The sequence below is a fragment of the Eumetopias jubatus genome, unplaced genomic scaffold (genome assembly GCF_037043125.1).
Source record: "Eumetopias jubatus isolate StellerSeaLion01/CBP00866 unplaced genomic scaffold, mEumJub1_p1.0 scaffold_8, whole genome shotgun sequence".
Classification (NCBI taxonomy): Eukaryota; Metazoa; Chordata; class Mammalia; order Carnivora; family Otariidae; genus Eumetopias; species Eumetopias jubatus.
This window is the reverse complement of record NW_028274814.1, coordinates 68,664,031-68,673,605: the sequence shown is the minus strand read 5'-3', so window position 1 is coordinate 68,673,605 and position 9,575 is coordinate 68,664,031. Positions and strand designations below refer to the sequence as shown.

The window sequence follows — 9,575 nt, the reverse complement described above, 5'->3', positions numbered from 1 at the left end:
GTTTATCATAAAAATTTCTAAACAATTATACTAGCTGGAATTCTGCCAACTCTTATCTTGAAAAAGCTTTTTTCCCCCATTCCATTTTCCATGAGCATAGGCTGGCATACTCTTGGGTACTTTACTTTTTCACTTATGACTTGGGACATCCTGTCCCCATCCTCCTGGACATATATACAAAGAATCAGTTCAAATCCTTGTCACCAGTTTTAGTACCTTTAATACCTACATTGATAGCATCTGTAACCGTCTGTCTGCAGACTAAGATCAGTCATCTTCATTCTTTAGCACTGAGGTAGATGTTTTATAATCTGAAATTATAACATCTGGGTGTAAGTAACAGTGTATTTATTATTTATTTTAAATGAACTAGATATGAGCAGAGAAATAATGGAGAAAGAGGCTTTCAGCTCTTGCTTGCTAATTTCAAGAAAAATAAAGTCATACTGTGAAGCCATGATTTCTACCTCCAATTACACACATTTTGTTGCAAATAAAAAGAGATATGAAATCTACAGATAATAATGGAGATCAATCAATTTCTTTATACAGCTCAAAGTAGGAAATATTGTAAATTGATGCCTCTCATCAAGGAACTGTTCTGGTACTGATGAGATATTCATATATTTCCCTATCAGATTTACATGCACTGCTTTGGCTTTATCAAAGGCATTTACCTGACTAGTTCCAAGGACACTACACAGCAACAGAGAGGCTCTAACTGTCTCCACACAATTTCAAAATTCTGTTGATTAATCCTGTGTGTCAAGCAACTATAACACTCCCAAACAGTTCCAATGTTTCTAAAGCCCTTACTTTCATTCTAAGCAACTTTCTAGCCATTCATTCCTAGCCATTCGTAACAACAACAAATCTTAAAAATGTACTGCCCAGAGAAAGCAGGAAGCAGTGATATATTTTAAAAGAATGAACAGATAGTTGGCTAACTTGATAACTAGATGGATATATAGGTAAGTAGATAAATAAGTTTGATAGGGAAATAAGTAGACAGATAGATGATAGGTAGGTACATACATACATAGATTAGATTTACTGGAGAAACTTTCACTCACCAAAATGTAATGGAGGATGTCATTAAATTTTTCTTGAGAAAAAGATTAGTGAATTATTTTGGGTGGATGGTGACATGGTTAGAGTGAGTTAATTTTCCCCAAATATCCATTTCTCCCTTCTTTCTTGATAATAGAAACCTCAGGTTTTTTACTGACTGATAGTTGTCCTGAAAAATTTTCCAGGTTCCCTTGAAGCCATTGTGTGAATGAAATACTGGAAAATGGAATTAAGCATAAGTATTACATGCAATTTCATGGGAAAAGTCTTAAAGAGAGTTGGGAAAGGTCATTCCTTTCTTTTGTCTTTTTCTCTGTTGTGTTGATTAGAATACAGATGTCTGGAGTTTGGGCAGTCATCTTGAAACACAGAATAGGAGTCAGGCACTGCCAGTGGCTTAGCAACAAGGTTTGGGAATTTTGATCACTGTCACCATGGTGTATAATACCAGCCTGAGACTAAAATAAGAGATTTCTCTTATGGAGAAGGAAATAAACTTATATCTTGTTTAAGATCTCGCTATTGTGTGTCCTCCATTACAGGCAGAATAATGAAAGCCTGACTAATATTGTGGGTTGCTAAAAACATATTCAAATAGCAAAATACAATCATAAACTGTCTTGTAAGTGTGGATTTCTGACACTTGGAATATCCTTTCCAAAAGTGCACAGTGCTGGGTGTGGGTCTATAAGTTTTGAATCAGAAGCCAAAAGGACTTGAATTATTTGCATAATCAAGAAAAGAAAAATTTTAAGTTTTGGAGGAAAACAGAGGGATGGAGTAAAGAGATGGAGAGAAAGAGAAATAACCCTTATAAATAAATCCAAAGAAATAAAAACAAATGACAACACAAAAACATAAAGCTTATGTGACCAGACAATTAAAAGAGATTTTACAAAACAAAACTGTGTAATAAAGACTTTTAATAGATTTTAAAAAACAAAACTTTATAATAAAGACTTTTAATGTTTGTTTTGGCTGCACTATAAATCTTCCTATTTTTCCTCACAATCATCTGTGAAATCTAGATAGCTCACTAAAATGCGTGTGTGTGTGTGTGTGTGTGTGTGTGTGTGTGTGTGTAGTCTTTTTCCTTTTGAGTTGAAAGCATGATTCTGAGCAAAATGGAATCCGTATGTAAGGCGACAATAGACAATGATTTATTTGAGTCACTAATACCTGAAAAACTCTTCATTTTCTTTTCCTTCCTATGCCACTCAACTATGAAGTTCTTGAAGAGAGGAACTAGATTTTGTTTAATCTCTATACATATCATGCATAGTGAGTATGGATAGAGAAGCAGTCCAAGGACTATGGTCTATAAGCTCTTAATGTAGAGGAGATGAGGAAAATCAATAGAAGCAATAGAGGACTGGTCAATCCAGTGTAAGGAGAACTAAGTGAAGTTTGTGTGCCAGAGGCAATGGTGAAGAAAATGTTTTACAGGAAAAATGGTAAATAATGGGTAATGCTGCTGATAAGGCAAATAAGATGAAAACTGGAATTAACCCTATAAATTTGGTAAGTTGGAGATCATTGGGGACCCTCACAAGCACAGTTTCAGTGAAATGGAAAATAGTTGGACTGGAGAGCAAGAAAGAATGAGAAAAGAATGAGAGAGAATGAATATAGACAATCTTTTGGAAGAATTTTGCTGTAAATGGGAGCATAGATATTGGGCTATCGCTGGAAGGGGACCTGGGATCAAGGGAATATTTGCTTTTTTAAGATGTGAAGAATGATAGCATCTTTTAATACTCATGGGAATAATCAAATGAAGAGGGAGGAAGTAATGAGTAGGGAAAGTAAAGGGAGACTTGTGTTAATAGTGACCTTGAGCTGGGAGTGGAATCCAGTGCACAACTTGAAGACTTAGTCCCAGTAGGAGCATGGGTCACTGATGCACAGCAACGGGGGGGGGGGAGGGTATAAAGATACAAACGCAGATGGTTTGATTGCAGCAGCATGTGAAAATAGCACATATTACATTTGAAATTATTTTAGAGCTATCTCTTCCATTAGATTTCAAGCTTTCTCTTAGTTTAGAAAATATGTGCCTAATCCATCACTGTATTCTCAGCATAAAGAATAGTAGCCAATATTCAATAAGTGCCCAATAATGGCTGAGTGAATGAATAATGCCTACACATCTCCCCCACATACACACTTCATTTATATCACGCTTCTACCTGGTTAGGATGTGAATATTACGTTGTAAAGGTCATCATTCTAGGAATTCTAAAATTCTAGGCTATTGCATTTCCCAAACTCCACAGAATATTCAGTATATATGAGCAAGATAAAGCTTTCTGATTCCCTGCCATGTTTACAACTCTCTGTTAGGAAAATAAAGGCCACAGATGTTTCCTTTCACATTTGTACCACATGAATCCACTTCCTGGTCACAGTGAATGGGCCTAAAAGCAGACAGCAGAGGCTCTGCAAGAGCTCTCGTCTGTATTGATGAGAAGAGGGCATCTGTATTGGATGTAGCTACCAAGTACTCAGGTTCTCTTCCTCTTGAAGTACATGAATGAAAGATACAGAAAAATCAGGCAAAAGCCAAAATACCAACAGAGAAGGCGCTAAGAAGTAGCCATGAGATAGCCGTGTAGGTAAAATGGGTAGAGAGCACCTGAGTCACAGTCATGTTGGTGGCACTAGAGTAAGGAGCAAGGGACGTCTTCTGGGGAGCTTGCTGGGTTCAGAGGATTCCTACAGTCACTACAGTAATCTGAATGATAGTTCAGTGTTTTACATCTGGCTGTGCAACTCCTTGCTCTTCCTTCCTGCAATAACACCCTTCGAATTAAGTTAGTAAGAGCATGACTCTGTCGGTCTGAAATATAGTATTACATATTATTTATGCTGAATTCTGTTTTTCATGGTACATTACCTTTGGTGACATTATTTAGCTTTATATTTTTCTTGTGAATATCTAAATTATGGTCAGATCATTCAAATCATAAATGTTTGTGAAGATAGATAGAGCCAGTGTCCAGTTAATTTGAAACATGGAGTATATGGTATAGCTATATAGGAGAGTTATAGATTTACTAAATATGTGGGCATTTTTATTATTTAAAGTAAGCATTTTTATTCTTAGATAGCTGTTACTAAATGTATAGATTTGTATGAATAATGCATTTCAACTAGAAGATAACTATTATTTTAGTTAAGTAGCATTTATTTTTAATTAAAAATTTATTTACTTGTGAACTCATATTTCTAGTTCCTGACTGCTTATCAGAGCACACAGATTAATTGCTCATCTACATCTTCCTTTTTTCTTTGGGACTTCTTGCTCTATGTTTATCTACTTTAATTTTATCCAACCAAGGTCAAATATGGCCTGCTGTCTTGAGCTTTCAGCTACTATATATTAACTCTATCATGAATCCTCCAAAGAACTCTCTTTATGTCTGCTTTATGGCTTGCTTTTAATAGTCCTTTTCAAATATGGGATTTAATTTCAATTTAATTTTGAAGACCTTGTTAATCCTCTGTGGTTTCTCTCCAAAGACTAGGATTCTCTTTCCTCCCCCTTTTGATCTTTTCAAGAACAATTGAATATAGTAGAGTAGATTTTTAACAAAAATTAATAATAGTTTCAACATTATTTTTGATATTGATAATGACTTTATATAACTTCGCTGCCAAGAAGCTGGCAAATATACTTGCAGTCGTTTGTGCTAAAATTGGCCAGGAACACCTTGCAAGTCTATTTCTAGATCGGTTAAGTCAACAGTGAAAATCTTTCTATAATATTTTGTTGGGTTTACTTCAAAACATACTATGAAAATTCTGAAAAGTATTCTTTGGTAGTATATATTTTAGAAAGAGGTGGCCAGGGTAAGGTAAAAATGGTTTGATAGGAGCATTTCCTTTATGTGCCAACTATGAAGAAGAGGAATTTGGTAACTGTTTTAACTTATACTTAAATCTGTAGATCTTAACTGGAAGGGGACTTTCTTAACATCATTGGATACCTCAATTCCTGGCCTCCTTTAAGCCATATGTTGTTTACAAGTTGGGCTAAAAAAGTTTCCATCACCAGGTATGTGAGGCAGAATAATGCCCCTGCAAAGAAGTCCACATCTTAAACCTTGGAACCGACGAATATGTTAGGTTACATGGCAAAAGGGACTTAAGGTTGCAGAAAAAAAGAGGTTTTTCTTATCAGCTGACTTTAAAATAAGGAGATTATCCTGGATTATTCAGAGTGGACACAATATAACACAAGGGTCCTTAAAAGCAAAGGAAGGAGGCAGAAGAGAAAGTCAGAGAAAGAGATGTGAGAATGGAAACAGGGTTAGAGACTTGCTATGTTGCTGGCTTTAAAGGGGGTGGAAGGCGGCCATGAGCCAAGGAATATGGGTGTCCTCTAGAACCTAGGAGAAAAAGCAAAGAAATAGATTTCCGCTTAGCACCTTCAGAAGGAATGCAGCTCTGTTAACACTTTAACCTTATACGGACTGTGTTGGACAAAACTGGCAATAATAAATTTGTGTTGTTTTAAGCCACTAAGTGGTAATTTGTTATGGCTGTATATAGGAGCCTAACACACCAGGTATAGCAGTAAAGTAGTAATTCTTTGTTATTAGAGTATTTATATGGTATGTTGGCTGGCTATCTTCATGTTAGTGGAGAAAACTTTGAGTCCTGGGTCATTCATATATTAAAATTCAAAAAATTCAAAATTCAAAAAATTCAAAATTCAAAATTCCCAATTAGCATCAGGAAAAGATGGTTTTAAGTGGAAACACAAAGGCACAAGAAATATGACAAACTAATCACAGCAGTTTGGTATGAACATTCCCCCATGTACAGTTACCACATGAATTTCCAGCATTCCAAAAATACCAGTTTATCTGGTTTATGCCAACTTTGGCTCTCTTGCAGTTTTTAACTGCACAAATTGTTTTTCTAGTTTTTCACACTAATCACCATTATTTTGAGGGAAGATATTTATGATTTGAAAATCTGCATTGTCTACAGGCTCTCTTCTCTTTGAATTTCAGGGTCTTGAACTGTTCTCAAGTTAGTCCCATTGGGGCCATGCGTCTGCCTCCCTGAGATCTTTTTATTCGAAAAATAAATCTTGTGCTTTTATCAGATACAAGGTCTCTTCTTATCATTAATTCCTGGATTTTGTATCAGAATTATATGACTTACATTGGAAAGTAAGGCCATTTTAAACTATAAAATAATATGACAAACATTTATTGACTACTACCTCTGAAGCATAATACTAATTCCTGAAGAAACAAGAACAAATATGACATAATACATTCTGTCAAGGAGCTCAAAATCTAATGATGAGGCATGCAAATTATTTAAACAAGTGTAGAAGTGGGTTAATTGGGACATGCATAAAGTGTTATGAGAAAACAGAAAATGAAATAGGAAGAATTAGTAGGAGTTCTTCCATTGGATCAAGAAAAGGGGCATTCGAAGCTAAAGAAAGCACATATATAATGGTATTGGACGCTTGTGAGGCCGTGGAAGGTTTGCAGAGTCACACCTAGCAATAGGGTTTGTAGTGGAGAAGAAGAAAGAAAACACCCTCTCCTTCCTCCCCCCGCCAAAAAAAAAGAAAGAAAGAAAAAACCCAGATAAGATTCCGAATAATTTTATCTCTTTCTTAGCTTGAATATTCTGTGAAGTAATCCTCCCTATGAAATTCTGTTGGCCACAGATGTTCCACCCCTATGTTCAAAACTTAACTGAGAAGCCCTAAATATCCCATGCTAATTTCTAAAAGGAATGAAGTGAGTCATCATGTTGACACCATTCTCTCTGTGCATGTGACTTAAAGAACTACTGCTTTTTCAAAGAAATCACTGCAGAAGAATCCAGGTTATTTAAAATGAGGATACTCATGATAGTGTCCCTAGAAATTAAGCAAGTTAATGAACATGTAATATCCTTTTATGAGGCTCCTCTCCATGATAGAAGATAATTTACTTTTAATTCTTCTGTGAAAAGATAATCTTCTCAACTGAGAAAGTGGAGAGGGTCTATTAGGTAATGTATTTATTAAGAATTATATTTGCCTCCAAATTATTTAAGATATTAGAAAGTGATGAGTTAGGTTTGATGTGCTTTAAGAACATTTAACACTGTGAGTCCATATTACTTTTTATTTTATTTTTTTAAGATTTTATTTATTTTTTTGACAGAGAGAACACACAAGCAGGGGGAGCAGCAGGCAGAGGGAGAGGGAGAAGGAGACTCCCCGCTGAGCAGGGAGCCCAATGCAGGGCTTGATCCCAGGACCCTGGGCTCACAACCTGGGCTGAAGGCAGACGCTTAACCAGCTGAGCCACCTAGGTGCCCCTGTATTTTTTTTTTATAGATCATTTTTTAATTGAACCAAAGGAGAGGGCTCTCAGGTATTTTGCAAATCCACAGATTAAAGTTTAAGTTGACATTCAGGATTTTTGGCTAACTTCATACCATTTGTTGACCATGTACTACATACCTTCAATGTTTGTGGTTTGCCATATATTACAATATTTAAACCTCACTGGAACTGAATCAGTTTGGCATTATTCTTACAGTTTTACATTAATATACCAAGACAATATAAATATCTTCTTATCAGTAGAACCAAACTTGAGCACATGCTTTTGTATAATTTCAAATGCTTTCTACTGCTCTGCAGTCTCATTACAAATAAGGTTATGTCTTTGGCCTTAGAAATCCTTATTACTTATTTTTTTCCTTGTTCTTAAACTATGGATGAAAATACCTAATTTCTTTCTTTTTAAAGATTTATTTGTTTATTTGAAAGAGAGAGAGCATGCACGCACAAGTAGGGGGAGGGGCAAAGGGAGAGGAAGAGAGAATCTCAAGCAGATTCCCTTCTGAGTGCAGAGCCTGATGCGGGGCTTGATCTCATGACCCTGAGATCATGACCCAAGCCGAAATCAAGAGTTGGATCCTTAACTGACTGAGCCACCCCAATGCCCCTCCAATTTATTTCTTAAAAAAGATTTGGCTTTGTATTTTCCCAACATCTTGAGAAAGTATAAAAGTCACATACATGTACATATTCAAATAGCAATTCCGAAGTTTACAATGTACTTCACACTCATTTTCTGACTTGAGGGAGACAGAGAATGTGTCCTCATTCCCATTTTTTTTTTTTTTAGAATTTCAGCAACAGTATTTTTATTTGTAAATCATGCAAAGGCCTATGAAATAGGTTTTCTTAGAACAGACCCATCTTGGCTAACTCAGTGGCAGAATTCAAAAGTGAAAAATTAAGATATATTCTTTGTACAGAAGAGTCTTTAATAAACCCAAGGAATGTTTTCCACCAAGATACAAACTAGACCCTAGTTTTGCACACAAAGGCTGATGACTTTTATCACACACCAAGATTTGCTTTAATAGTTAAGGGACAGCAGTCAGGCTAGCAAAAAGTCACCAAGACAACAAAACATTTCCATGAGAGTAGTCATTTATTAACTGGCCAGATTACAAAAATAATCATGGCAGATACCTTAGTTCATCCTTCTAATAAGCCTATTGATCTGGTCTTCCCTGTTACCAGCATCTCCACCTTCTACAAAATGGGTGGTCTTTTTCTTCATTCCCCCTCGTGGAGAAGATAATTTGAAGGGCCATAAAAAGTTGTTTGCTTCTTTGAAACGTTTTCCAACAGTATAGATCTCATGAGTCAGATCCTCCATGCAGATGATGCCATATTTACCAAGAGATTGGGCAATCAATGTGTTATCTGTCAGGGCAATTCGCTTCTTGTTGATTTTGCCATAACCACGCTTGTAGATCAATTCATTCACCGACTTCAGATTTGGGTACCCCCATGCTATATAAGGTTCCACAATCCTTAGCATGTTAACTGAAGCCTTGTTGAGCTTAACAAAGGTGCCATTGAAGATCTGGCAAAGGCGAAGAAGCTGCAACACCTTTAGAACCTTTGGGCTCACACCATTGATACCTCTGATCCTGATGACAAATGCCAATTTGGGTTCTGCAGGTACGTAGAAGTTGCCAGCTTTTCTTGCCATCCTTGCCATTCGAATCTCAGTTCTGTACATCTGCCTATATTCCTTGTGGTAATGCTTAGCTTTTTCATAGATAAGCTTCCTTCTTGCCTTTCGAAGCATCTTCTGAGCAAACTTCTTCCTCAGATGCTTGATCAACTCTGCGAAATTCCTTCGCTTCTTCTTAAGGGTTTCTGGCACAGCAGGAACCTTCTTTTTCTTCTCTTCTGCACCCTCCATGGTTCCAGCCGGAAAAGAGTCCTCATGCCCCTTTTAAACCCAAGGTAATTGAGACTCCAAGACACTAAGGGGTGAATTCAGGTTAAGGAGCCAGTCTTCTGCTTTTTCAATCACCTGACAGTATCTTCATGATAACATTCACTTTGGAAATGAAAATAAATCAGTCACACCTCCTCTTGGCTGTAATGTGAGCTCCCTGCTCTCTGTCAACTATCTGGCTGTTGTACTTGAAATCTCAAATGCATTTTT

The 9,575-nt window shown here is 36.4% G+C and overlaps 1 pseudogene; it reads right to left on the bottom strand.

Moving 5' to 3' along the window:
* Positions 1 to 8,329: 8,329 nt before the first annotated feature.
* LOC114216624 (large ribosomal subunit protein uL30 pseudogene) lies at positions 8,330 to 9,335 on the bottom strand (annotated as a pseudogene).
* Positions 9,336 to 9,575: the final 240 nt, after the last annotated feature.